We start from the raw sequence: 24,636 nt of genomic DNA on the forward strand, positions 1-24,636 counted from the left end.
ATTTAAGCCAAGCCAATGCGCTACAAAACTGCCAGTCGTGATTTCTTTCATAAACAAAACAGAGTGCAGGAGCAAAGTGCGACGGGGGCGCAGTCTTCTCAACCCCAATAAAGCGTACGCGCTTATGCAACAGGGCAAAAAAGGGAGCAACACGATCGTGAAAGTTCAATTTCATAGAAACACCTGAAAAATTGTAACCGTCCCGTAATATGTAGCATGAGCTTTATCTGATGCTTGTCCCTGGGTTCACCGTGAAAACTTGGCTCCGCATTGCGAAGTGTAGGATTCCAGACACTGTTCGAGGAGACCAAGTCCTTATTCGGATAGACAATAGAGCAAAGGTGCGGGACTGTAGACACCAGTGGCATTGCATTAAGTGCATGCACTAAATACAAGAGCACGCTTTTCTTGTTTTTGTGCACGTGAGAAATTGTTTCCTAAGGCAAAGCTTTACTTATCTGGTCGAGACATTTTACCATCGCGGAAAATTTCACTTCCACTTGACGGCAGCTTCCCCGCATCCTCGACAAAGCGGTATGTGACGCGCCGGGCTGGTCTCCTCCGACCACCGCGTACACCGCTTCGACCGCCGCTGCCGGCTTGGTTCGTGTGTTCTAAGCAGCTTGTTCGCTCCTCACGCGGCACTCGGCGCGGGCATGCGAGCTGGGGAATTACTCTGAGCGCTGCGCTCTTCTGCAGGATACGCGCCTCACCGCCTGGGTTGCGTCGGCTCGTTAAAACCTACAAACAATCCACCAGTCAATCGGGAGAGACGTGTAGCCGCCGTCGGCGAGCTACACGTCTCACCACAACGGATATACCGCCCGAAGGGCCGTTGGGCTCGGAAATGCCGGAAGCGGGCCCACAACCGTAGAGGAAGGCCGGCTTTGGTCGAATAGTGCGATAATTACCGGTAAATCTAAGGTTAACAAGTGAAACGAAGACTTAACGGGCTAGCTAATGTTAGCTGAGCTAAGCCGCAGTTATTTATTTAAACGACGCAGCGTGGCTACATATAACTGCTTGCGGAGATTATACTACTGGGCAATAATTGCATCGCCCCTTTTTTCCGGTTGTGGTCTCGACAACGCCACCTTTTTTTCTGATTTTCTTTTTTTGTACGCAGCGGAAGGCTGTACTTCAAAGAGTACAAAGTTCATAGCTTGGGCCTTCCATTTGAAATGTGTTTTCTCGTCGTCAACTGCATTTCTTGCAGCCAAGGATGCGCCAGTATTCTCACATAAGTAGCGAAATATTTTTTTCTTTCATGGCAACGATCTGATCACGTCAAACCCTTGACCGTTATGTAAATGGAGTGCCTAAGTGAAATAATTTCCTTTTAAGTTAATTACATTTATTCGGGCGAAGGCCTTAATGCGCCTTACCCTAAAATTGGCACCCACACTGTTAAACAGACTCGCATGGTATTCTACTATGAATGTCTCCAAGGGGTTTGGAAATTAACGAAGTCATTAGTAGGCACACAAACCATGAGCTGGTAGTGGGACTAATTCATGCGTCATCTAATTCTACAAATCTCAAAACAGTCGCAGTTGCCGTGACCCTTTTCCGTGGCCGAGGGAGAAGGAATCTGGTGGTTCGATTTCACGTCGAGCGAGAGAAACGGAGCAGTGAGGAAACATTTTCAAAAGTTATTAAAAAAAGTTTTCTTCAAGCTTTATTGAAGCGAAGCTTTGAATGTCCTACTTGAGGCGTATGTTGCGTCGAAAACCCGCTGCAGAAAAGCAACTTCCTACAAGGATGTAGATGATCGCGGGTGAAGTGAAATGAAAAAAAAAACGCTTCCTGTGGTTCAAATCAAGCATGGGTCTCTAACGTTAAAAGCTGGCTTGTATCCGATTTTGCCTTTTAGATATGTAGAATCAGTTTGAATTTCGAGAGGGGTGCACAGAGTTGCAATCTTAGAAAAAATCATGCACACCTCCGTCTAACGGCGACGATGGTTGAAAGCGAAGCTTGCTTTGCGTGAAATCAAATTAAAAAGGGTGAAGGTCAAAGCCACTGCGTTCGAAGCTCCAAAGTGCGTGCGAGTCAAAAGCAGAGCTGAACGCGTCAAAGTCCGAAACTCCAAACTCAAACGACAACGAATCCCTCAAAACGATAGCAATAAATCTCTCGCGAAAAAGGTTTATTTTCAACTGTCATCGCGTTTTTATTCACGGAGCACCATTTCATTCCTAGCAAGTAAAACTTGTCTATACAGGTGCCACAACGTCTAACTCAGAGGATATGGCTTCGGTCAGTTCCTCCGAGGCAACCGTGTCCGCAGGTAGCAATGCAAATAAAGGTACAACTCCCGTAACTAAGGGGCGAAAAGATGCAAATAAAGGAAGGTTTCCAGTAGGTGAACCTGGAGTGAATACTTTGGAATAGGCGATCGGCAGACTTGAGGTGAAGCACTGGATAGCTTACCACAGATCAAGTTATCTTGGTATTACATACACACTTGTCCCAAAGTAGCATAAAATTATCATAATCATTCATTGTACCGTTAAAGGCCCCTTGCGGGGTATTACATAAGGGGGGGGGCAGCGAAACAATAGTACACACTTAACAAGAATAGAGACAGGAATACAGGAACAATTCCGGCACACATTCGTGAAGAAAAAGTAAAGACGTACTGGCATGAAATCGTTTTGCGTAGTTAAGATCACTGCAGTTGAAAACCTTAAAAAATAGAAGAAAATAAAAAAGAGAGAAGGGGTGGGAGAGAAATGAGCAATTCTATGAATTTATCCATTCCCTGGTTTGCCGAATAAAACAAAAAAAAGCTAAAAAGTGCAATTAACTCACTCAGGGGCTCAACCGTATGGCGTTTGGCACGCGTGCCAGTGCCCTACGAACCAGGAGCCAGAAGGGCGCCGGCCTGCCAGTCTGCGTACTCTCACACGGTCAGAAGCCTTTGGCGTCGGTGGGCCGTCTAATCCCCTTGCCCTAAGGACCATGCTACGATGGGGGAAGCACCGGAGTGGTGTTCCATACTCCTTTCGCTCAGTACCCGAGAATATTCCCCAGAGGACAAGGCAGTGCAAGAACGACATCCGCAGACAGGGCAAGGAACGCAGTCCCCAACTCAAAACAATGCGAGGCGGCAGACCAAGCAGCTGACCTTGTCCGAACTGCCATCGTCGAAAAAGAAGCAAACTGGAGGAAGTGCCTTTACTTTGAGTCAAGGCATCTGCAGCGAACCCCACGGAGCCGCAGTGGCTCGCGAGGGACTCCCAAGTCTGTGTAAACACACGAGCTACGTTCCGCAGAGCGGGGTTCGTGGAACGCCGGCAGCGGCGAAAGGTTGCAAGGCGACGTTGCAATGTAAGCCGTGTCACCTCTGAAGAAGGAGCCGAGCCGGCTTCGAAACGTCGGGTCTCCAGTTTTTGTAGTATTGGCTGGGGGGTGTCATTATATTTATCAGACATGTAAAGAAGCAACAAGAAGTAAAAACAATTGAAAAGAACGCTAAAGTTACGCTTAGACAAAGACACGGAAAACAGAATAGTGTAGGGTAATTTACAATATAGGAGGTTAGTAACTCGCGGAATTTCGAAGGGTTTTGCTCTGAAACGACGTATTCTAGGAGGGAGTTGCATTGTTCTATTGCTACGGGAAGAAAAGATTTGTTGAAAGCGTTAGAGGAACCGTCTTTGCATGCCCAAAGAATTGAAGAGGCGATGTGATGAGCACACGGGTGGAAATAAAAGCGTAGAAGGAAGGTCAGGGAAGTTATAGTACAATTAATGGAATAGGCTGGGCAGTGAAATTTCGCGTCTTGATGGGAAAAGGGGCAGTCCGACAGATGCTTTTAAGTTGGTGACGTACACAGTGTAGTCGTATTTCGATGAGATGAAACGGGTACCGTGGTGTTGGACAGCTTCTAATATATCAGCCAGATACGTTTAGGGCGGCCTCCAAATGGAGGGGGCATATTCCAATTTTGGCGGATGAAAGTTTCATACGCTATTTTACGGATCGATGGAGGGGACAGTTATAGCGATCTCCTAGGGACTTCGAGGCATCGGCTGTTAGTTTTAAAACCTGGTTCGACCAGTTTAGTTTGTTAGTGATGGTAACGCAAGGTAGCGGTAGCTATCGACCTCAGATAGATTAACTGTACCTAAACAGTATGGGAATGTAGTTATGGAGCGCTTCCGGGTAGCACGCATGAACTTACATTTGCTAACATTTAGATTCATCATCCAGCGTGAGCACCATTTGCCAATTAAGGATAAGTCATTTTGGAGAACGGATTAGTCGTCAGTGGTTGCGACACGGCTGTAAATTACACAATAATCGGCGAAAAGACGGAGAGAAGATGAAATGCCAGTTGGGAGGTCATTTATAAATATAAGGAAAAGAATTGGTCCGAACTGATCCTTGAGGAACACCTGAACGCGTTAGGAAACAAGTGACCCATGACAGGATTAGCGGGTCAAGATGAAGAGCCGAAAGTTTTGACACTAGTCTTTTATAGGGGCACAGTCAAATGCCTTTGTAAATTATAAGTACGTCTGCGTGGAATGAAGAATCTAAGTTTAGGTGAAGGTCTGGGGTGAATTCAAAAAGTTGAGTTTCGAGCATGACAGGCCTGGGCGAAAGCCATGCTGATTGCTGAAGAAAAAAGAATTCCTTTCTAGGTGGCTTGGTATGTGCGAATATATGATATATTCCAAAAGTTTACAGGCAATATATGTAATTGAAATGGGGCGATCATTGGATGGCTCGGAGCGCTTACCACACTTTAAACCAGGGACTACTTTGTTTATTTTCAAGTCTTTCAGCAGAGTACCCTCGACTGAGTAAAAATTATTAGTACGATCTGGCTGGAATTGGCGTCGGTAGCTTTTAGTATTTCCATTGGTTTGTTGTCAGATCCGGGTGAGCTAGAAATTTTACGCTTTTTTATTATTTTCATGATACCTTCAGCAGTTACTTCAATGGCAGGCATCTCAGTGAAGCCAAAACTTGGTAATGCAGTAACATTGGTAAAAGGTTCACAGGTTCAAGAAAAAGAAAAATTGGAATTTAGGACGTCAGAGCGTTCTGCAACTGAGACGTCTGCCCCATCGGGATTGATTAAGGTAATGTTATGCGACTGATGTCTGTTGGGAGTGAGTATTTTCCAGAGTTTTTCGGCATTACAATGAAGGATATCGAGAAGGTCCTGGTGACAATATTTTTTTCTTTCAGCGCTTCAAGAGGCTGTTGTACTCTCGCTAGCAGTTGAAGTAGTTCTTCCATTTCGGGATCACTACCAAAATTTTTTGCCAGTCTGAAGATCGACGTGCTTTTTCGTTTGAGCTAGTTTTTTAAGCATGTTTGTGTACCAGGGCCTTCCCATTACACCACGAATGCAACGAGGAGTACGTAATTACTGATTAGGCTGAGTAGTTTTTGTTTTTACAACCGCCAGTTTTCACCTACAGAACTTTTATAAGCAGTTTCATTTAGGTATTCGAAGAAGGTTTTAAGTTCATTGTTAATTCTAGAAATATCAGCTTTACTGTAGTGTTGAATTACTTTTATTGGACGCTGTCTGATTGGAGCGGTAATACTCAAATTGAATAGAACAATACTGTGATGACTCAGCCCGTCTACAGAAGATGACGACTGAATGTTTTCGGGAGGAGAAGTCAAAACCAGGTCAAGAGTGTTTGTGCCACGGGTTGGAAAATTTGCGATTTGCGTAAGGTTGAAGTTTAGTAATAAGTCAAGGAAATCTTCTGACTGGCGCGATGATTCCGTTAGATTGACCCAGTTTATTTCGGGAAAGTTAAAATCCCCACAAAGAATGTAGCTGGCACGGGGAAATTTAGAGGTTATATCTAGAAGGACGGAGTTAAGTTCATTGGAGAAGTAAGAGTCGGAATGTGCACGAAAAGCACTAATAAAGCCGCTATGTGGAATACGCCTTTTTACGTGCGAGTCCATGTGATGCCTTGAAGGATTTGCACTCGGAAATGTTAAGAACAGTGCATCTTTATCGCGTTATCAAGTAATCTACATTGTATTGTGCATTCACTCTAAAAATATATCCTCCCATATACTCCCTAGAGGTTCTAAATCGCCTGTCCTGTAGTGACCCTCCTTCTAGGCGTTTTTTTAGAGCATGGGCTAGGTAGGTTTTGTTTACCTCCTCAAAACAGGATGTTTTTAGGTGATGCGAAGGTGGTATTTAGGTAGTGTTTAAGAAATGCTTGGGGGAATTTAAGGATGTTAAAACGGAGTACTTTTTACGTCCTCCAGGGCGTTTTTCAGTGATTTTAAGGGCATTTTCAGCTGGTTGGTTAGGAGTCTATGTTTGCTCCCTTGGGGAGCATTTGTATAACTTGGGGGGGTTTCAGGGCAGCATTTTCTTCTTTTTAATGGCGTATTACCCAAGTTGAGGGAGCTCATGGGAGCATTTTAATGCTTTCTTGGGAGGCTTTTACAAACCCAAAGGGAGGTTTTTGCCCCCAAATGGGTATTGAGTCTTGCGAAGTATTTTTATTTTCGCGCTTACAAAAAGTTTTGGAGCCTTTCCTCAAAGAAAACTGTATGTTAATCACCGTTAACGGGTTTTAATGAAAGGTTAACATTTGGGATGGTATTTCGAAGTACAATGGTAGTTTTCTGAAAGCTTGGAATCAACTACTTCGCTTCTCTTCTTTTTTTAGGTTCAATCAAATTTTAATTCCAACATCAATAACTACAACAGTTCTGGGTACTAGGGGCAAAATAAAATACCGTGGCTAGGCCTGACTCGGAGAGTGCCCCGTACACAAGGCAAAAATTAGAAAACGCATGAGACACATCAATGCGTTTAAATTTCACACAGCTATGCAAATAAACGTACTATGCAGATACACAGAACTACACCGGCACATTCTGGTTTAATTTATACCAAAAATAAAATCAGCAACAGTCAACCTGTGCGTGACGTATAGCATACAAGCGGTTCTAAAGAAAAAAATAAATACATGCTTTATTGCTAACCTCGTACTTTCATACCTTACGAAAGGTAGAAATTATAATGCAAGAATGAAAAATGATTGCGACATTCTTAACACAAATTTATTTTTGGGTAATGACGACATACAAACGAAAAAAAATTATATTTGCACACAAATGCATATGAGGTAATAAATTAAAACAAAGCGTAAGTAACACTAGTATTGAGATTTTTAAAATTATGCTCAATCATTTTATTGTGATAAAAAGCAACCGCACAACTGATCCGACAAAATGCGATTATATCTAAGGTCTTCCCACATATCTCGGTACTTGCAAGTCCTGATGCATGCTAAAAAATCTTTAAAAACGCTGGTCATCCTGGGGTATTTCACATTATATATCCAAACAATACGTAAAAAAAGCCCCACGTCCTCGAGGCTGTAAATAATTTACAGCCTCGAGGAACAGGAGGAACTCTCAAGCAGACTAAGAACATTCACTGTCATGACCTATCCACGTAACTCCACCAGCTGAAATGTTGGCGACGATTCTGCATTGCCTTAGCAGACACGGGATTTAAATTTCGTGAGCATTCATGAAAGCATGGTAAAATTTTTGCCGAATCTGTCACCAGTCCACTTGGTTGAGAGACCACTGGAAATATACCGAGAAGACCACTGTGTGTCCATGGTCGAGAGGACTACTGTTTGTCCATTGCCAGTTAACACACCATCAGTTGAAGGAAAACCTTTCAACATCACCAATACACTTTTCTCGGGCAAATGAAGTAACGAAGCTCGTTCCACTGCTTTATAATAGCTCCTTGTCTCATACTAGAAAGCAACCTTTTATCCTCAGAAAAATCTTCACCATCGACTTTGTCCACTGCTCCTTTACGCTCACTACAGTGTGAATAAGAAGAGTTCCTGATACATATATTATTTCGAAACTGAGCTCCACTGCATGCCCCCGTAAACAATTATACTGATCACTCTAGAAAGGCTCTACCCGATGCTACATTACACAGCATCCATACAAAACAGCTGAAAAAATGGCCCGCCACGCTGGCTCGGTGGCTATGGTGTTGTGCTGCGAGTGTTTCTTCGCAGCACCATAAACTGGCAAAATAGTTGTGGACTGAAACCGCTTGAAAGTGGGTAAAAGTTCCAGACTCCAAGGGGTTAAATACGCAGAGAGGTTTGAAGTTCTCCCGACTTCCAAAACTACCTACTGCTGAAAAGCCGTGGTGCAGTGACACCCGCTTGTGGGCGCCGCTGTGCTGCGAACACGGCACTTCTCTAGATGCCCGGCATTGTGTCCGTGTTTCCTCCTACGTCCTGTGGTTTTCGTTCAAGCTAAAGTTTTCAAGTCGACATGAACCAACTCATCCAAACCCAAGCAATTCTACTTCTCAGGGTCTTGTGGCAGTGTAAGCAAGGAGGCACGGAACGCATACAGCTGGCTTCACAACATTCGACCAACCAAAACGGAGCCCACAGGCCTGCAAGCTGCAAGCCTGTGGCTGCGAGATGGCGTTGAGTGTCTAGTGGAGACAGGAAAGCCGCATCCTCAAGTCTAAGCCGACCACTGACTTTTTTAAAAGACTTTTTTAAAGTAATTGCCTAGATTCGAGTAAATAAGTATCAGCCAGGTGCGGGTAGCCCGACTGACGAGCTTCTGGGCACCAGTATGATCCAGCCCATTAGCTGGGTACCTGCAACACCTAAGATGCAACAGGCCTACAACACAAACGGTTGCCACACCAGTTATCTCGGCACGGTAAAACCAAGTGAGTGCCCAGCTAGTATGTGCATGCAGGCATGCACACGCCATTGTGCGCGTACTTAAATTCGTTAAATATACCCCGAAGCGCACAAAAATAGACTTTCCCTGACGTCCACCTCCCTTCCCTCGTTTCTTATTTAAAACTTTCTACCCTAGTTTCCCTCAAAAAAAGCTTGAGAACTAAGGAGACTCAAAAGATGATTTACTTGTTTCCAATACGGACAATTCAGCGATTTGGTACATATTAACAGTGCAGGCAACATGAGACGAAAAGGGGGCAAAAACAACGCGCTGACTAAAAACTCATTTTTATTGCTTATGCCAGTGGTTTTTATAGATGCATAGGCAAAAACAACAAAATAAAAAAGGAAAGAAAACACTAAATACGCACGTGAACACTTGAGAGGGCGCGAGCGTCGCATGATAATGACTTGACATTTTCTTTCCAGGTCAATCTGCTTACGGGGGAAGGAGTGCCTTCAATACAACATACAAACTCTTTTAAAAACCGCAACAGCTGTTTGGAAACCAAACATTCATCAACAAGGTCGGGACTCTGCGCCAAAAATCGACGCTCCTTGTCTGAGAGGGCAGTAAATATGGTGCTAACACATTGGTCGCCTAACTTTTTTATTTCCGTGGCCTCTAAGATTTCTCACACGATTTGGTTTTACCTTACACGTCAGCTCACTCGAAACTCGTGAAGAGTCACAAACACAGCGCCCTTTGGAGCACTACAGCACTACAGTCAAAAAAAGCACTACAGCCTTTGTCCACCTCCCAAAAGAACAAGGCACGGCACCATCATGGCACCATGGCACCATGCATACATGGCCTTATCGCGCCATGGCACTATCGCAGTGGGGCCATGTATGCATAGAGTTTCCCATGGCCTGAAAAAAGTAGGAAGCGGCGGAAATGTGAACGCGGTATTTTCAGACACCCTGAAACTCTCCTGAATGTGCTAAAAAGTAAACTCGGGTATTAAAACGCCTGAACAAGTGTACAAAAAAGCACCAGAACAAGTTTGTTGCCTGCGCCGAAAAAGATGTTTATTTCCTGCCTCTGTCGTGCGACAAGTGTTACGTCGGCCAAACTGGGTGCTGTTTGAATAATAGACTGGGGCAGCACCACTACAGCGTTTCAAAAACGTTCAGTGCTCACCTCACGCAACACTGTCACGACTGCGTCAGCAAATGCCAACCGCTCCTGGACCAGAGCACTGCGATACGGGAGCACGCAAACCAAATTATGCGATAAATTTTAGAGGGCACGAAAAAAAGTTAGGAAACGAATGCGTAAGCACCCCTGCTAGCTCTCTCAGACAAGGAGTGTCGATTTTTGGAGCAGAGTACCTCACCTTGTTGATTAATGTTCGGTTTTTAAACAGCTCTTGCTGTTTTTAAAATGGTTTGTTTGTTGCACTTCTTTCCCCGTAAACAGATTAATGCGGAAAGAAAACGTCAAGTCATTACGATGCAAAGCTTACGCCCTCTCAAGTGTTTACATGCAAATTTAGTACTTCTTTGCTTTTCCTTTTCGTTGTTTTTTCCCTATGCGTGCATAAACACCACAGGCATATGCAATAAAGGTGCGTTCTCAGTAAGCACTGTTTGCGCCCTCTTCCTTTCGTCTCGTGTTGTTTGCGCTGCTACTATAAATATTTGTTTCATCTGGATTTCGTTTCGTTTGCTTATTCCCCTGGTACCCACTGGCACATTTTTGAGATCTTACAGCATCCTTATCTTTCATGCAATTCCAACTGCCACCTCAATTCTCCTTTTTGCCCCCTGCAAAATGAGGGAACAGACATTACAAAGGCCGTGTTGGCACTACACAATCATTCTGTATTAGTAACCCTGTGACCTCAATCAATAATCAGTAAATCGTCCTTCTTTCATCTGCACCCCACTCCCACACAAGCTTTCTTCCCAATTTCTTTTTATGAATAGAATAAAACAAAGGCTGTACGTTCAGAACCATCACAAACCGAAATGTGAAAATAAATGTTTTCATCGCTGCTATCACTAACAGTTTTCTATTTTGTGTCTGCAATGCCTTCGGCCTCTTGTCCCCGTAATATATGTTCTGAATTCTGGGAGGCGCTGTGAGCTACTTCTCAGACATTTACTGCCTCCCATGAATCGGCATCATTGTTTTGCATGAGGGTCGCGATCATAATCCATATCCTTTTGCCCCTTTTCATGTTAGAAGTGGCCTTATACCCGCGCCACACGTACACAAAAAAGACATTCAGTGCTTAGGGCTTTAATTTTTATTGCCATTAATTCGCTGCTGCACACAGAAACCTAAAGCCATTCGCTCTTATGTCATTTTTGGTTGAGGAGTTCCCCACAACTCGTTCGCCTTCACGAACACCTTAATCTGCCTACTCCCTAATGACTACTTTTGCAAGTATGAGATTACTATCCTGCGGCTAAGCCACTCCTTGCATTAATTGAAAGATGCCTAAAACACGCTAATGGCACCTGACATCCTGTCCTTCACTGCAGTTCTGCAGTTGATATCATGCATTGCTAGGCATATTTTTTCGAAGGGACGCTGAAGTATCAAACTTCTGTTTGTGTCAGTAAGGCATCGACCAGTTTGAACATACCGTATTGCCGCGCGTATTACCCGCCCCTGCGTATAATCCGCACCCTCACTTTCAGCCCGCCGGAAAAGAAAAAAAAATCTGCGCGTATTGCCCGCACATTTGATACAGGAAGGTGACAGTCACAATTCACACAGTGTCACTGCTCTCGCTAGAGCTATCCCTTGAGCCGCAGTCTTCACTGTTGTACACAAGGTCATATTCACGATGATGATGATGATTGCTATTGGTTTCCCCTTTGTATCGGGGTGATGACATGTCATCTCACCAAAAATGACTAATATACCCATGTTCTACAGTCCTGGTTTAATACTACCGCTGCTTAGGGAGGCACTAAAGCTTATTAGGTCCGAAATACTTTCTTTTCCCTGCTACAGGTGGTAACTGTCCTAGGCAATATTCCCCTCTCTGCTTTTCGTCCACCAGCATTCTAATCTTCTTTTCGTCCCCTCGACAGTCTTGAAATTAACTTCCTCTCTGATACCCTTAAGTCCTAGGGCTTCTGGAAGCCCAATATTCCCTTCATGTATTTTTGGATGGATACCCTCACATTCTAACACTATGTGCCGCATAGTTTATGTTTATTTTCCGCAGACCACACATACCCCATCATTTTGTGAATACTTCCCCACAAAACTCTTAGTTTGCAGGCAACCTGCCCTAGCCTCAAAAAGCAAAGCACTGTCCTGGGAATTATCGTAGAAAGTTTCCTTCCTGATGTTCAATTTCTCGGCCCTGTACATTTATAAAGACGTTTTAGCTTCCATTTGTCGCCTCTATTTTTCGTTTCGATCTGCCTTGACTCCTTTTTGGTTACCTTGGCTGTTTTGAATTCTCCACTGTTCTTTCCGCATTTCATCGTTAGCCTTCTAGTTTTCTTAACCACTGCGTGTCCACGCTTTTCAAGTGTAGGTACCTAAAAACCTTAGCTGCCCACCTTCGTTGATCCATTTCCCTCAACATCATCTCAAAGGATATTTTACTCTGTGCTTCTCGACGCCCAGCCCATATCTTCAAACTTCAAACGACGCCCAGCCCATATCTCCCTGAACTGCTTCGTTAGTTGTTTTTCCATGCGTGCCTGAGGCCAAACGTCCTACCGTTCTCTGGTTTACTTCAAGGCCTGATAGAACGTCTGATTTTAAGCAAAGTACAGCATTCGCAAACGTGAGAGCCGGAACCATCACTCCTTTCCACATTCCTCTTACTATTTCATATTTGTTATACCCCCACAGAGCTCTGTGCTTCATTATAGTTGCGTTTCGCTTTCCCTTAACCTTAAGTTGCTCCTCGTGAGTTCTGAAGTGATTATCCCCTTCGTTTATGCACACTCACAAATATTTATATTCCTTCACTCTAGGTAATTCGCCTTGCTGGATAGACACAACGTCAGGTGTAGCGTCATTGAAAACTATTATTCCTGATTTTTCTGCACTGAAATTTAACCCGAGGTCGGTGGCTTCCTGGCCGCTAATATTTATTAGCCGTTGCATATCGGTTTGGTTATCAGTTAAAAGACAATGTCGTCTGCGTATAACATTCCCGGAATATGCTGTTGTACCACTTCGCCTTGCAGCTAAACCCTACTTGACTTTCTTCCAGTTTCTTTTCTAACCCTGCCATGTAAAGCATGAACAGTATTGGGCTCAAAGGGCATTCCTGTTTCAGTCCCCCATCGATGTTGACCTGCTGGGCGCACTTCTGTACTTCCATGTAAGGTGTACTCTAGTGTCTTTGTAGATCGCCATAAGCAACTGTATTAACTCGTCATCCAATCCCTGGAGTTTCAGCATTCTCCACAGCCGTTCTCTGTTTACGTTGTCATGCGCCCCTTTAATGTCTAAGAACGTAATCCATGAAGGTCTATTCTGCGCTTTCGCAATTTCAATGCATTGCGTTATCACGAACAAATTGTCATCCTGTCTTGTTTAAATCGACTCTTCAGTTCCCCACGTATTTCATTTTCTTCCATTCATGCTTGAATTTCTGATTTTATAGCCTGCATTACGAATCTATACACCACTGACGTTACGGTGAGTTGTCTGTATGACGCGAAGTGCAGCTTCACAGCACAACGCGCATTGCCGTGAAGCTGCACTAAAAAAAAAACCCGAATATTGTACTTTGCCAGTGAAATTTTTGTACTTTTAATGCGAGTTATAGGCGCGAAAATACGGTACTCTTCAGCGTTTTTCCTGTCACTAAAGCAGTATTTAATTTATGAAGCCAGAAATGAGATAAAGCATGACGCGATGTCTGTGACAGCCAGAACCATTACACCAGTGACCTAAAATGAGTGTCAAATTTCTTGCAGTGTGAGTGGACGATGCGCAAATTTTTAAGGTTCATGCGCACGCACTTGCACTTGTGTCAACGTAATGTCTTTTTGTAAGGACGATCTGGCATATTTGCCACATGCATATGCAGCAAATGTGAAAAGCAAAACCACAATTCTGGTTTTGATTTTCTGAAACATGCTTAGCTTTCGCACACTCGCTACTTTGAGAATTGCCTTGCCATGCCCCTGCCAAGTTGTCAGCACCAAAAAGGGCCGGGTAAAACTGCCAGCCCCTCTCAGCGCATTAAGGGCGAGCAAGTAGGGTACCATTCAGTGCCAAAAGACGAGCCAAGATGTAAGCAGTGGATCAACACTTCCCGTGTCAGTGGAGGCCAACCGTAAGATGGTTAGCCCACACTTTCAGAGCTTTCTGACTCCTCCCTGTTGTGTTCACCTGATCATAAGAGATGTGTTGACATGAGGCCAACAGTCGGCCCATTCACCACAGTGTCAGCAAGCTGCTGGCGCACTGTCACATCGAGACGCTGACCGTCGGCAACCTCCGGGGGCTGGTGTGTGCGCGTGGATGGAACTCGCCTGTGCCGCAATCGAGGTTGCTGCGCAAAATCACACACAACCTGAGTCAAAAGTGCTTCTTGTACCTTGGTTCTATGCTTTACGCAGAATGTTTTGGTTGATTTTAGATGCCCTATAACCTTCTCTTCCGTTAGAGTGGCCTTTATTTGTCATCATGGCAGTTCACCATGAACACAAGCCTGAGCTCTACTGAAGTAAAATCAGCGAAGCGTCTTTAATATTTAACCGAAACACAGACTGCATGTGTGCTGTGTGGAGTAGCTTTAAATTCACGGACATTAATCAGCTTAACACCTTCTACATACCCACAAACCAGAGCCAGAGTCACTACAGCACAAATCATGTTTGGGCCCAGTTTTCACTTCATGATCTATTTCCAATGGCATAACAGATAACTGGTTTGGTCAGCGAAATTTACCAGCAAGCCTGAGATAGTCTAGGAAAACTTTATGCATCACAGAAAATGACAAAAATCAACAATAAAGGTGAAGAAAAAAAATACCCATTTTAAATTGCTTTTTCTTCTAAAGTATATATTCCTACTGTAACTGCTTACCCATATTTCTTAAAGGACACTGAGGCGTGCCAATTTTTAATCCAGATATTTTATAAGCATGTCTAATTCAACTGAGTGCCAACGAGTGCTTTTATCTAAAATTTCCTGTTACTCTGATTGGGTAAAAGATACTCATTCCATCTTCAATTTGCGAAAGCCCTTGCAATAAAAAGGTTTCGTAATACTTCCAGAGGGCACTCAAAATACCTACCTGTATACTTGTCGTTCATGGAAAATCAATGACAATTGTCCCCTAAAGAACATTTGCTAATAAGAATGTAACAATACAGTGGGAGCATTACCATCTATATACTTGCACAAGACACACCAAATATACAATTTTTTTAACTCTAAAAAAATTCTTGGCTAATTCTTTAAGAAAAATGAGGCAGCCACGTCTCTGATGAAGGCAAAAAGAGAGCAAGACCATGTGTTCCGAGAATTCAGCGCACGTTAGGATCGCAAGTGTTCAAAGTAAATCCAGGGCCCTATACTACAGCTTGCTTCATTGTCTGCGTGTTTCGGCGTGTTAAAAACCATATTAAATCAATTTTTCCAACAAAACTGGTTATGAACATTTCAGCATGACAACAAAGCGATAGGACTATTCCTATTACCTATGTATGTATGCACGGGTGCATGCACACATCACGCACGTGCGTGTGCACACCCACACACACATGAGGCACAGGCATGTCTGTGTACAATGTATTAAACCCTCTTCTACACTTTCAGTATTTCGGCACTTATTTTTCTCACTCCCCACACCTCCATTATTCTAACAAGAATTTAGCAAGCCGCGTTTACTCATGGCTGTGGTAAAACAATACACCCACATACTCAAGCGCAGTATACATCCCTCTACGTGCACCAGCTATATTTTTCTATGTCATTCATAATTCAGGCCCTGACTGCACCATGTGGCTATCGCAAGTGACATCAAGACACCCTAGTACGGGTTAAAGTGACCAAGTTCCCAGACACACTACAAAGATCTCCCATAAAGCAAGGCAAGGAAAAAAGAGGGCAAATGCAAAGCCCTTGAAGGTGCCTGCAAGAAATTTTCCCACGATTTCGTTCCACGTTCGGATGCAAAAAAAGTGCAGCGCTGCAAGTATGCTCTTAAATGATACCGTGGTTCATGTCTATTTTGGACTGAGAATTCCTCCCAGGCTTGTTTGAGACAAACGTACGTTATCATTTTCGAGGCTGCATGGGGTTCTTTCGGCACACGTGCAAGTTTTTCTGTTTTTTGACTCAACACTTTGGTATTGCATGATTTTTTTAACTGCTGTTTCTTGCTTTAAGATGCCAACTTGCATCTATTCAAGTGAGTGAGCAGACAGTTAAAGATGCAAACCCTTACACTGCCTCTCCCCTGCCAAGGTGGCTCCCTTTCATAGAAAAAGTGCAGCTAATTAGCAGTGGCAATACTCACTTCTGCTGGAGGGGCCAACTTGCTTTCCAACTGCAGCTTTGCCTTGTACAGCATAGCCTGCCCTGCCCTAAGACCTCTTGGGAAAAGCGCGAAAAACGACTACACGTAGAAAAGAACACCGGACGCCGCGCTACTAGCAACTGATTTTCACTTGGAAAGGACAGACATTTATAATGTGTAAAAGCGCAACCTCAGCAATGTTCTCGCACGAGTACATAGAAACAAAAAATATACAAATAAAAACAAAAAACATTGTAAAAACAGAACATGGTCACTTCACATGCGGTTTCAAAAATTCCAGTTCCGCATTCTGCAGTCTCAGTGAAGGCTGACTAACGCACACGGAACCCTCCCAGCTGATATGGTACGCTTCAATTATATCTCTTTGGGTTCTTCCCTTGTGTCTGTACATGACTGTCGCCTTATCAAAGAGAGGCCTGCAGCCATCCTTTTCGCACTCCTTACAATGCACTGCTAAGTGCGTGTAAGGTCTGCCCATCAAAGAGCTGCTCTGCTCACGTAGTCGGTTGTTGAGGCACCGACCGGTCTGCCTTCCCGCAAGCCATCGGGAGACGATAGACAACCGAGTGTGCTCTGCCCAATTGTGCTCAATTGTGTTCTGCCTTAAGATCTATGAAGTCATTCAACTCGATCATGCATCAGGATCTGCAGGAGAAAATCGTGTCAGGAAATAATTTATGCAGGACAGGCACACACTATTTCAATTATACTTGCAGATACCTCCACCTATTTCCCTTGTAATGTTACATCATCCAAAGCTCATTTGTTACGGCTTGCATCATCACGTATGGTCATCTGTCATAACACAGCTCTTCATACAGGAAAGTCCTTCACTGGGTCAGAAAACGCTTTCTTTTTTTTACAGTACTGATAAAATAGGAGACTGAGTCATCCGTATTCCCACACCTTAATATTCTGTGCCACCTTGCTGACAAGCATGATTGGTGCATAAGGTAATTTGTAGCCGCAACCGTTACTACAGTCTTGTTAGCTAATGTAAACCTCGTTCATGGCACCAAATTACTTACGATGCATGGCAACAAAAAAACAGTTCAAATGGAAACGCTATTGTTGCAAACTTATCAACGCTGTAGGCCACACACACCTCCCTTAGTTAATATTAACGTGATTGAACAAGTATCCGTCAGGCCAAACCACAGTACATATTTTTGTAGCTGCAAGCTCCGTGTCAAAATCAAGTGTCAGATGATTCCAGTAATTTTTGTGTTTGGTCTTACTCTTGATTATGACATAAAGTTATTACCAACAAACGAGTGTGCTCATAGCTCTTCTAAAAATGATATCCCTTTTTATGCCCCGCAGACTAGTGTCATGCTAAAGAAAACTCGGTTCTCTTCCATTAGGGTATGAATTTGTGTTTTAAATTACGTGGCCTTAGCTGGCGACTAACAAGCCCCGATTGTATACCGACCCCTCATTATCATACGAAAAGGAATAAAAAAATTCGGGTTCGAACCACTGTCGCCGTCGTGGATCACACTAAATGCATTTAACCGTTCGATAGGCTCATAGCATCTTTTACATACCCTTGTGCGGCTCTGTCCTGAAGTTCGGAGAAACACAGGCGGGTTGCGTACTTTTTCTCGTCTTTCTTTTAAATGACGCTTGGTTTTAAATATGAGCCTGCTCTTCCCCGACCTCTCTACCTGCCTTCCCGCTTCCCTCTGACGGCTCTGATTTTCGACAGCACGACGTGACCCTCAGGTTGCTTTGAAACGACGCCGCGCACGACAGGCGATATTATCTCGAATGCCCGTAACAAACCGGCCTACAAAAAGAATGCGAATGCATACCCGAAAACCCACAAACAAGTAAAATAAAACGAATGCGCGCTTTTTTCTTTGCCTGTGCGTCTACATGCTGTGTGCGGCACGGGTACTTAGCAGTTAACCCTATCCAAACGTTTGACAAACGCATCGAGTGGTCACTGACCACTTTCCTGCGAGCTGTCCACAGCTGTCGCCGTATCCAAATGCTGTTAGCGGCCATTCCTCGTGTGACAGGGGAACATGAAAATATTTCCACAAATGGCACTACTAGTCCTCAAATAAGAAAAAAAACGATGGCCCAAGGCAAGGCTTGAAGCTCCGGCCGCACCGAGTCACCGGCCGCGCTGCGTTGACTCACACTAATAGCCTTTTTATTCCTTTATTAATTCCGTGTTCCCCATAAAAAAAAAAAAAAAAAATCGGGGAACGAAACCCGCTCCAGCCAAGCTATGGCAGGTTTACAGCCAATAAAAAATAAATAAAAAGGAGCGACGGCCCAAAAATAGTTTTTTTTTTGTAGAAACCAATTTGTAGATGAGAAAAAAAAATGATACTTAGCACCAAACCAAACTCTCCACGCTTACAGCGCAGTAGACAATTCCATTAGGTAAGCTTTCGCGAAACACCTCCAATGTAAACGATTGTTACATCTTGTGGAGGAGCGTTGCGAAGCGGATATATCCAGTTCTCCTCGAGACTCTTTCGAAGCACCCATAGCCTAACGTGCGAGTACCGATTTCCCAGAAGTCGCCTAACTTTTGCCCTCACTGTGACGCAAATATTTCAGCAAGCCAGTATTGAGGAGTAGCGACAGGTGGCCGAACGACACGCTCGCGACTCAAGCACTTTCTAAGACGCAAGTAACACCTCATATTCGGATATATCTAGTTCTCCTCGAGCCTCATCGAAGCACCCACGGCCTAACGTGCGAGTACCGATTTCCCAGAAGTCGCCTAACTTTGCCCTCACTGTGACGCAAATATTTCAGCAAGCCAGTATTGAGGAGTAGCGACAGGTGGCCCAACGGCACGCCCGCGGCTGAAGCGCTTTCTTAGACGCAAGTTACACCTCATATTAGAGTGATGCGAAGCGGATATATCTAGTTCTCCTCGAGCCTCTTCGAAGCACCCACGGCCTAACGTGCGAGTACCGATTTCCCAGAAGTCGCCTAACTTTGCCCTCACTGTGACGCAAATATTTCAGCAAGCCAGTATTGAGGAGTAGCGACAGGTGGCCGAACGACACGCTCGCGGCCGACGCGCTTGCTAAGACGCAAGTAACTCCCATATTAACTCTATATCACATAAAGTCCAATGTAAACGATTCTTACATCTTGCGAAGGAGCGTTGCGAAGCGGATATATCCAGTTCTCCTCGAGACTGTTCGAAGCACCCACAGCCTAACGTGCGAGTACCGATTTCCCAGAAGTCGCCTAACTTTGCCCTCACTGTGACGCAAATAGCCTCCGTGCAGTCAAGTTTGCCGAGCGGGCGCAGCGCCATCTACCGCGCCTCCGCGCAACACTGGGTAGGCCGAGCCTCACCGTCCTGGCCGGCCGCCTGCTTTAGGCACTGTGCACGCGCCCTTGCAAAGGCGTCTATCAAGTGGTTAGGTGCGCTCAAGTTTGCAGAATACGCTGCAACGGCGACAGGATGGAGTGTTGTCGACCGAGAGGCTTTAAAAGAAACAAAGTGCAGAAGGAAAGCTGCCGCCTTCGCTGCCCTGCATCGTCCGAGTGGGGAAGGCTGGTCAGAGCCTCACATGCGGCACATGTTTCCGTGAAATTTTTAGAAAATATAATGGCGATGACTGCTGCTGTCAAAGTAAAGTATATCGGTTTCCTAGCTGTTAATAGTCGTGTGCTTACCATAAATTTCCCCTCTTAGCGAATACCGCGCGCATTGGCAGTATTTGCACGAAGGTTAATTGGTTTCTCTCTGCATCATGCGTGCGTCTCCGCGGCGTTTATAATGAAAATTCATGCGGCACGCAACACTCAGCCGTATTTTAATTGTAAGAGAACTAATTTGTGGCTGCAACATCTCACCCCCTTTTTGGAAAAATATGGTTGTTTTTAGACAAAGAAGGGTCATCTGAAAAAAAAGCTGTCAAAAAGCCGAAATACCTGCGTTAGCATAAGGTATAAAAGCAACGCATGTGGGATTTTCGCGCTGCAAATAAAGGCTGCTCAATAAAACAAGTCGTTTTAACGGGGCTCACAACACCAACTTCAGAGAATAATAACAAATAAACTGAGTTCATGATGATTCTAATATTTGGAGGCCCTGCTTACAAGGAAGAGATAATCTTAAATCGTTCGCGTGCATTTCCTGGCGGGCTTGCAGTGAAACCCGTGTACGTTCTGAATGTATTCATGGAAAAGCAGACGGAAGGCACGGAGATTGCAGTCTTCCCACGTCCCATTTCGCTCCTGAGGCGATACTGCTTGACCGATCGTGCACGGAGCAAGAAAACGTGCTCGCTCCGTGATCTCGGGGTGGGACGAACTGGCACCAGCGGAAACGAACTGTCAGGGGCGAGGAGCAGGACGCATTCTTGGAATGTTTGGCGATAATTCAAGCCGTGAAATTGAAAATCGTCGTCAGGCTCGTTTCCCGGCGGCAGCGGCCGCTTTCCCGACAGAGGCGAAAAGCGAAAATGCCTGCGTGTTCGACATTTCGGCGCACGTTAAAGATCCCCAGGTTGTCAAAATTAATTCCTATCCCCCCACTACGGCGTGCCTCATCGTCTGCCTGGCGTCGGCGCATTCAACCGTAAAATCAATGAACCGAAAATCGCCGCCAGTTGCTGCATAGTTCTTGATGCTTCCCACTCGCATGATCTACATTGGAGCCCGCGTAGTTAAGGTAATTATACTTGCTTTGAAGTCAAAGCTACTAGCACGTAATGCAGCGTACAGACCGCACTGCACCCAAACAATCGATCCAGTGAGCCGTAGCACCGTATTAGCGATACCACAGCGGTCTGATTTCAAGTATGCGAAAAAAACGGCTTCTTTCCAATTCTGTGAACAGCTAATAATTTGTGCGTTATAGCGGAAATAAATATTTACTGAAAAAAACTATGTGGAAACGTGAAAACGTGCGCACGAAAGGCTCCACCAGCGTTCTATTTATGCGTGGCACTGGGAAGTCAATATCGCTTGCCCGCCTCCTCCTCCTCCGTACGCGTAGTCAACAGTTCAGTCCTTCAGACTATCCTTAGCTCTGTGCGGTAGAATTACTGTAGTATGTTTTAATTAATCTAAAAGTGAAAAATTGCGTATACTACATTTCATCCGGTGCCGCCAAGCAGGTGCGCAACCGATACCCGAGCACGCTGGCGAACGGTGGCCGACCCAGTATTTCTCTTATTCCCCGATGGCGGCGCTGCGTGTCGCGGCTCAGTGTCGCCCTCTGTTCACTGCACGGTGCCTATATTGGAAGAGTGGCAAAAGCAAGGGCATTTTCAATGGGAGGCAGTGAGGCCGAAAAACTGGAAATCCGCAAGGGGCGCTGCGATCGATTACTATAGGGTAAATAGTGTAGTGGATACAGTCACCGCCTGCCACTCGTTGTCCCTGGGTTCGAATCCTGGCGTATGGCCATTTTTTTTTCTTTTTTCAAAACCCAGGAACACGAATAAAAGCAAATGCTCTGTGCTAAACACTGACTGATTTAATGCTTGTGTTGATGCTTGTGTTAATGCTTGAGTTGTGGCCGCGAAAAAATCTGCAGAAATTCACAGAATTGTCTATTAATGACTAGCGTTCTTGTGCTACTTGAGTTGAGTGTGTTCTTTGTGACCAAATACGAGTATGAGTAGCAAAAGTCGTTGGTTTATTTTATTATTTTTAAGTTTAGTTTGTTTCTTTTCTCGATTAATGCAAATTTTAGTATTCTAGGGATGAAGCGTCTTATAGCTGGCTGATAATACCTTTTTCCGAAGGTGCAAGGCGTACTGCAGAGTTGGAGCGTTTAACTATTTTTTATTAGCATTTGTGACGTTCTTTTGCGGGCTTTTTAGTTTATTATTCGGTTGTGGGAGGAAATGTATAAGATGCATATTTTTGATTTTGTGAGATAATGGGCCTCTTCGATTTTCCACTTCTGGCTCCCCGCGGGTCCGAGTTCTGGTCCGAGGATTCCCCAAAGCCATAGGGATACACGGGAAAATCGAATGTTGGACGCTTCTCGGGTAGTCCGCGGTGAGCCCGAGACTGTAAATCGAAGAGGCCCAATGTTTGTGAAAATTTTATTTTTATTTTTTTATCTTTTGTTTTTTGAAATGCTGCCCGACAAATTATCCCCATTTACGCTATTGTAACAATTAAAGCTGTTTTTTTTCGACAAATCTGCATTTTTGTGGAAATGCAGGGGTTACTTGGTCCTGGATGCGGAGGTACTCAGCAAAGAATGCTATTACATTTTGGGCATTGAGAGTCGCATAGTCTTGCTCTCGGCCAAGTGGTTTAGTGGGGCGTAAGCAGATACGAAGGTTGCACGCTTTCCCCAATTGCCAATGGCTCTATTCCCCTACCAAAGGCGCCTACTTGTAAGAGATATGGAGTATTTGACTGAACTGTTCCCAAGAAGCTTTCGCTTCTCAAAGTTGCGCTAGGAAGAAAATTCATCCTCAAGACCTCGTATGACAAGCTCTCATTCGGGATCGCCTACATTTTCTGTGGCATTCCCAATCTGCCTTCCTTCTCGCGTTGAAACAAAAATGAAGTGGAGGGAAAGGAACACTGGGCCGCGCAGCCTTTTTCGCGGCAATGGTGGCTCAGGGCACACGCACGTTCTGGCTTTTGAGCTCTTGTGACATCCCATAGCAGGCACGAGCATTTTTTTCTTCAAGGACAAATACACACAAAGCATGATGAGCTCTACCTAATGGAGGAATAGTTTTGCAGGGGTGAGGGGTCACTCTGTTTCCCGAATTTTTTGGTTTTCTCGGGTGTGGATGGAAGAATGGCACGCCCATCCTTATGACGACCCAGACTTATTTTTTTAAAATCGATGCAACAAAAGAGAGCTTAGTCTCCTACTTCCACTACAATTTGATCCGTCATCGCACAAAACATTCTTGTTAGCGGCGCCAAGATATATGCGCGAAGGAGCGCCAATGAACGAATCCGTGTTAAGAAAACATGATTGAAAAGCACATCGACGGCATAGCGAAGTTTTTATCTAAGGTTTAAATTGATTTCATTTATAAATTCGTGTTTTAATTCTGTTTAAAATTATTTCTTATTTTCTGAATCATCTTGAACCGCCCCAAGTTCTCTAAGGTTGCTTCGCGATCTCCTTCCACCTTCCGGTTACAAATGCAGTCGATCAGTCCCCTACACGTTACACCGCTGCTTGTTTCCTTAGGCCAGTGCCGGGTTCAAGCACGTGTTTCAGGAAGCTTCGCGCTTCAACGCATTTGGAGCCTCTGAAATAGGCGCGCAGCCATGAACTTCTCGCTTTTTTTGACGCCTCGCGCATTAAAAACATGCGCATAAAGTTGGCTTTGCCGTATGGCGTCTTGATGTGAGGGCATCGAGAGAGAGAGAGAGGGAAAATAGGAAGAGGAGGTGGTGGGGCGGAAATTCATAGGGCCGCCGCGACATGCAGTGCCCGCGACGTAGGGCACCGAAAAATGTATGAAAATGTAACGTAATACAGCTACGCTATGAAATGGACATATTATCCTGACCTTAAGTGTGGTTTAGGCCACTTGTTCGTGCGCCCCATGCATATGCAAAAAAAAAACAAGTTGCCCCACACCGAGATTCGAACCCACGAATGCTGATTGGAAGGCGGACGCTCTATCCACTACACTACGTCCCGTCCAGTAATCCGCAGCAGCGCCCCTAGCGGATTTCCGTATTTCTGGCTTCAATTTCCCTGTGCCGCTTTTGCCACTGTTACAATATTCTAGTTCGCTGTAATAACACGGAGGTTGTTTACATCCGGGCAGCAAGTCGTGCCGCCAGGGCAAGTTGGGTCGCTGCAGTCGGGGGCGTTGGCGCGCTGGCACGAGAATTTAAATCGTCTACGTATGCGCAAGCAAGCGAAGCAGATGAACATTGCAATTGTTGAAACGGCGAGCACTGTCTCTTTGTTAGCAGCAGAGTTTGACACCTATCGCCAAAATACACAGATTGGAACAACCCGGCCGCGCTGTCTGCCTGTGATCGCGCTGGCTGAAGTATCTATACGGGTAATTTTCGGGTAATATCTATAAGGTTAATTCTCGGAAATATAGTAGAAAATGTCAAGCTTCAGGCGTGCACCTTCTACACAAACGTGGTGGTATTCAGAAAGTTAAAGTACCAGGCATTTGGCCAAACACGCTAATCAAGACTTGGCTTCTATGGAGAATGGTGATTGTATTTTTGAGTATGGAATACCCCTAAATGTTAACTAACACGTCACCAACATTCAGCGACATGTTTTACGCTGAATTCAGCGCTATATGTGTTCCAGCATGAAGAAATCGATATAAAAACGGCAGTGTAGTCATGTATAAAGCCTATATTTCAAAAATGTAATCGATTGTTTCAAAGCACTCGCAATAACATTCGCCTAAAAAGTGTACGTACAAGCTTCAGTGTTCGGCTTT

The 24,636-nt window shown here is 44.6% G+C and overlaps 1 protein-coding gene across 1 annotated transcript in view; it reads left to right on the forward strand.

The window, feature by feature from the left end:
• Positions 1–24,636, forward strand: part of LOC144163980 (uncharacterized) — a 58,973-nt gene that overhangs the window by 28,432 nt on the left and 5,905 nt on the right. The window lies entirely within an intron of this gene.

This window comes from Haemaphysalis longicornis, unplaced genomic scaffold (assembly GCF_048455015.1).
Source record: "Haemaphysalis longicornis isolate Haplotype H1 unplaced genomic scaffold, Haemaphysalis longicornis Haplotype H1 scaffold_13, whole genome shotgun sequence".
NCBI classification, from domain to species: Eukaryota; Metazoa; Arthropoda; class Arachnida; order Ixodida; family Ixodidae; genus Haemaphysalis; species Haemaphysalis longicornis.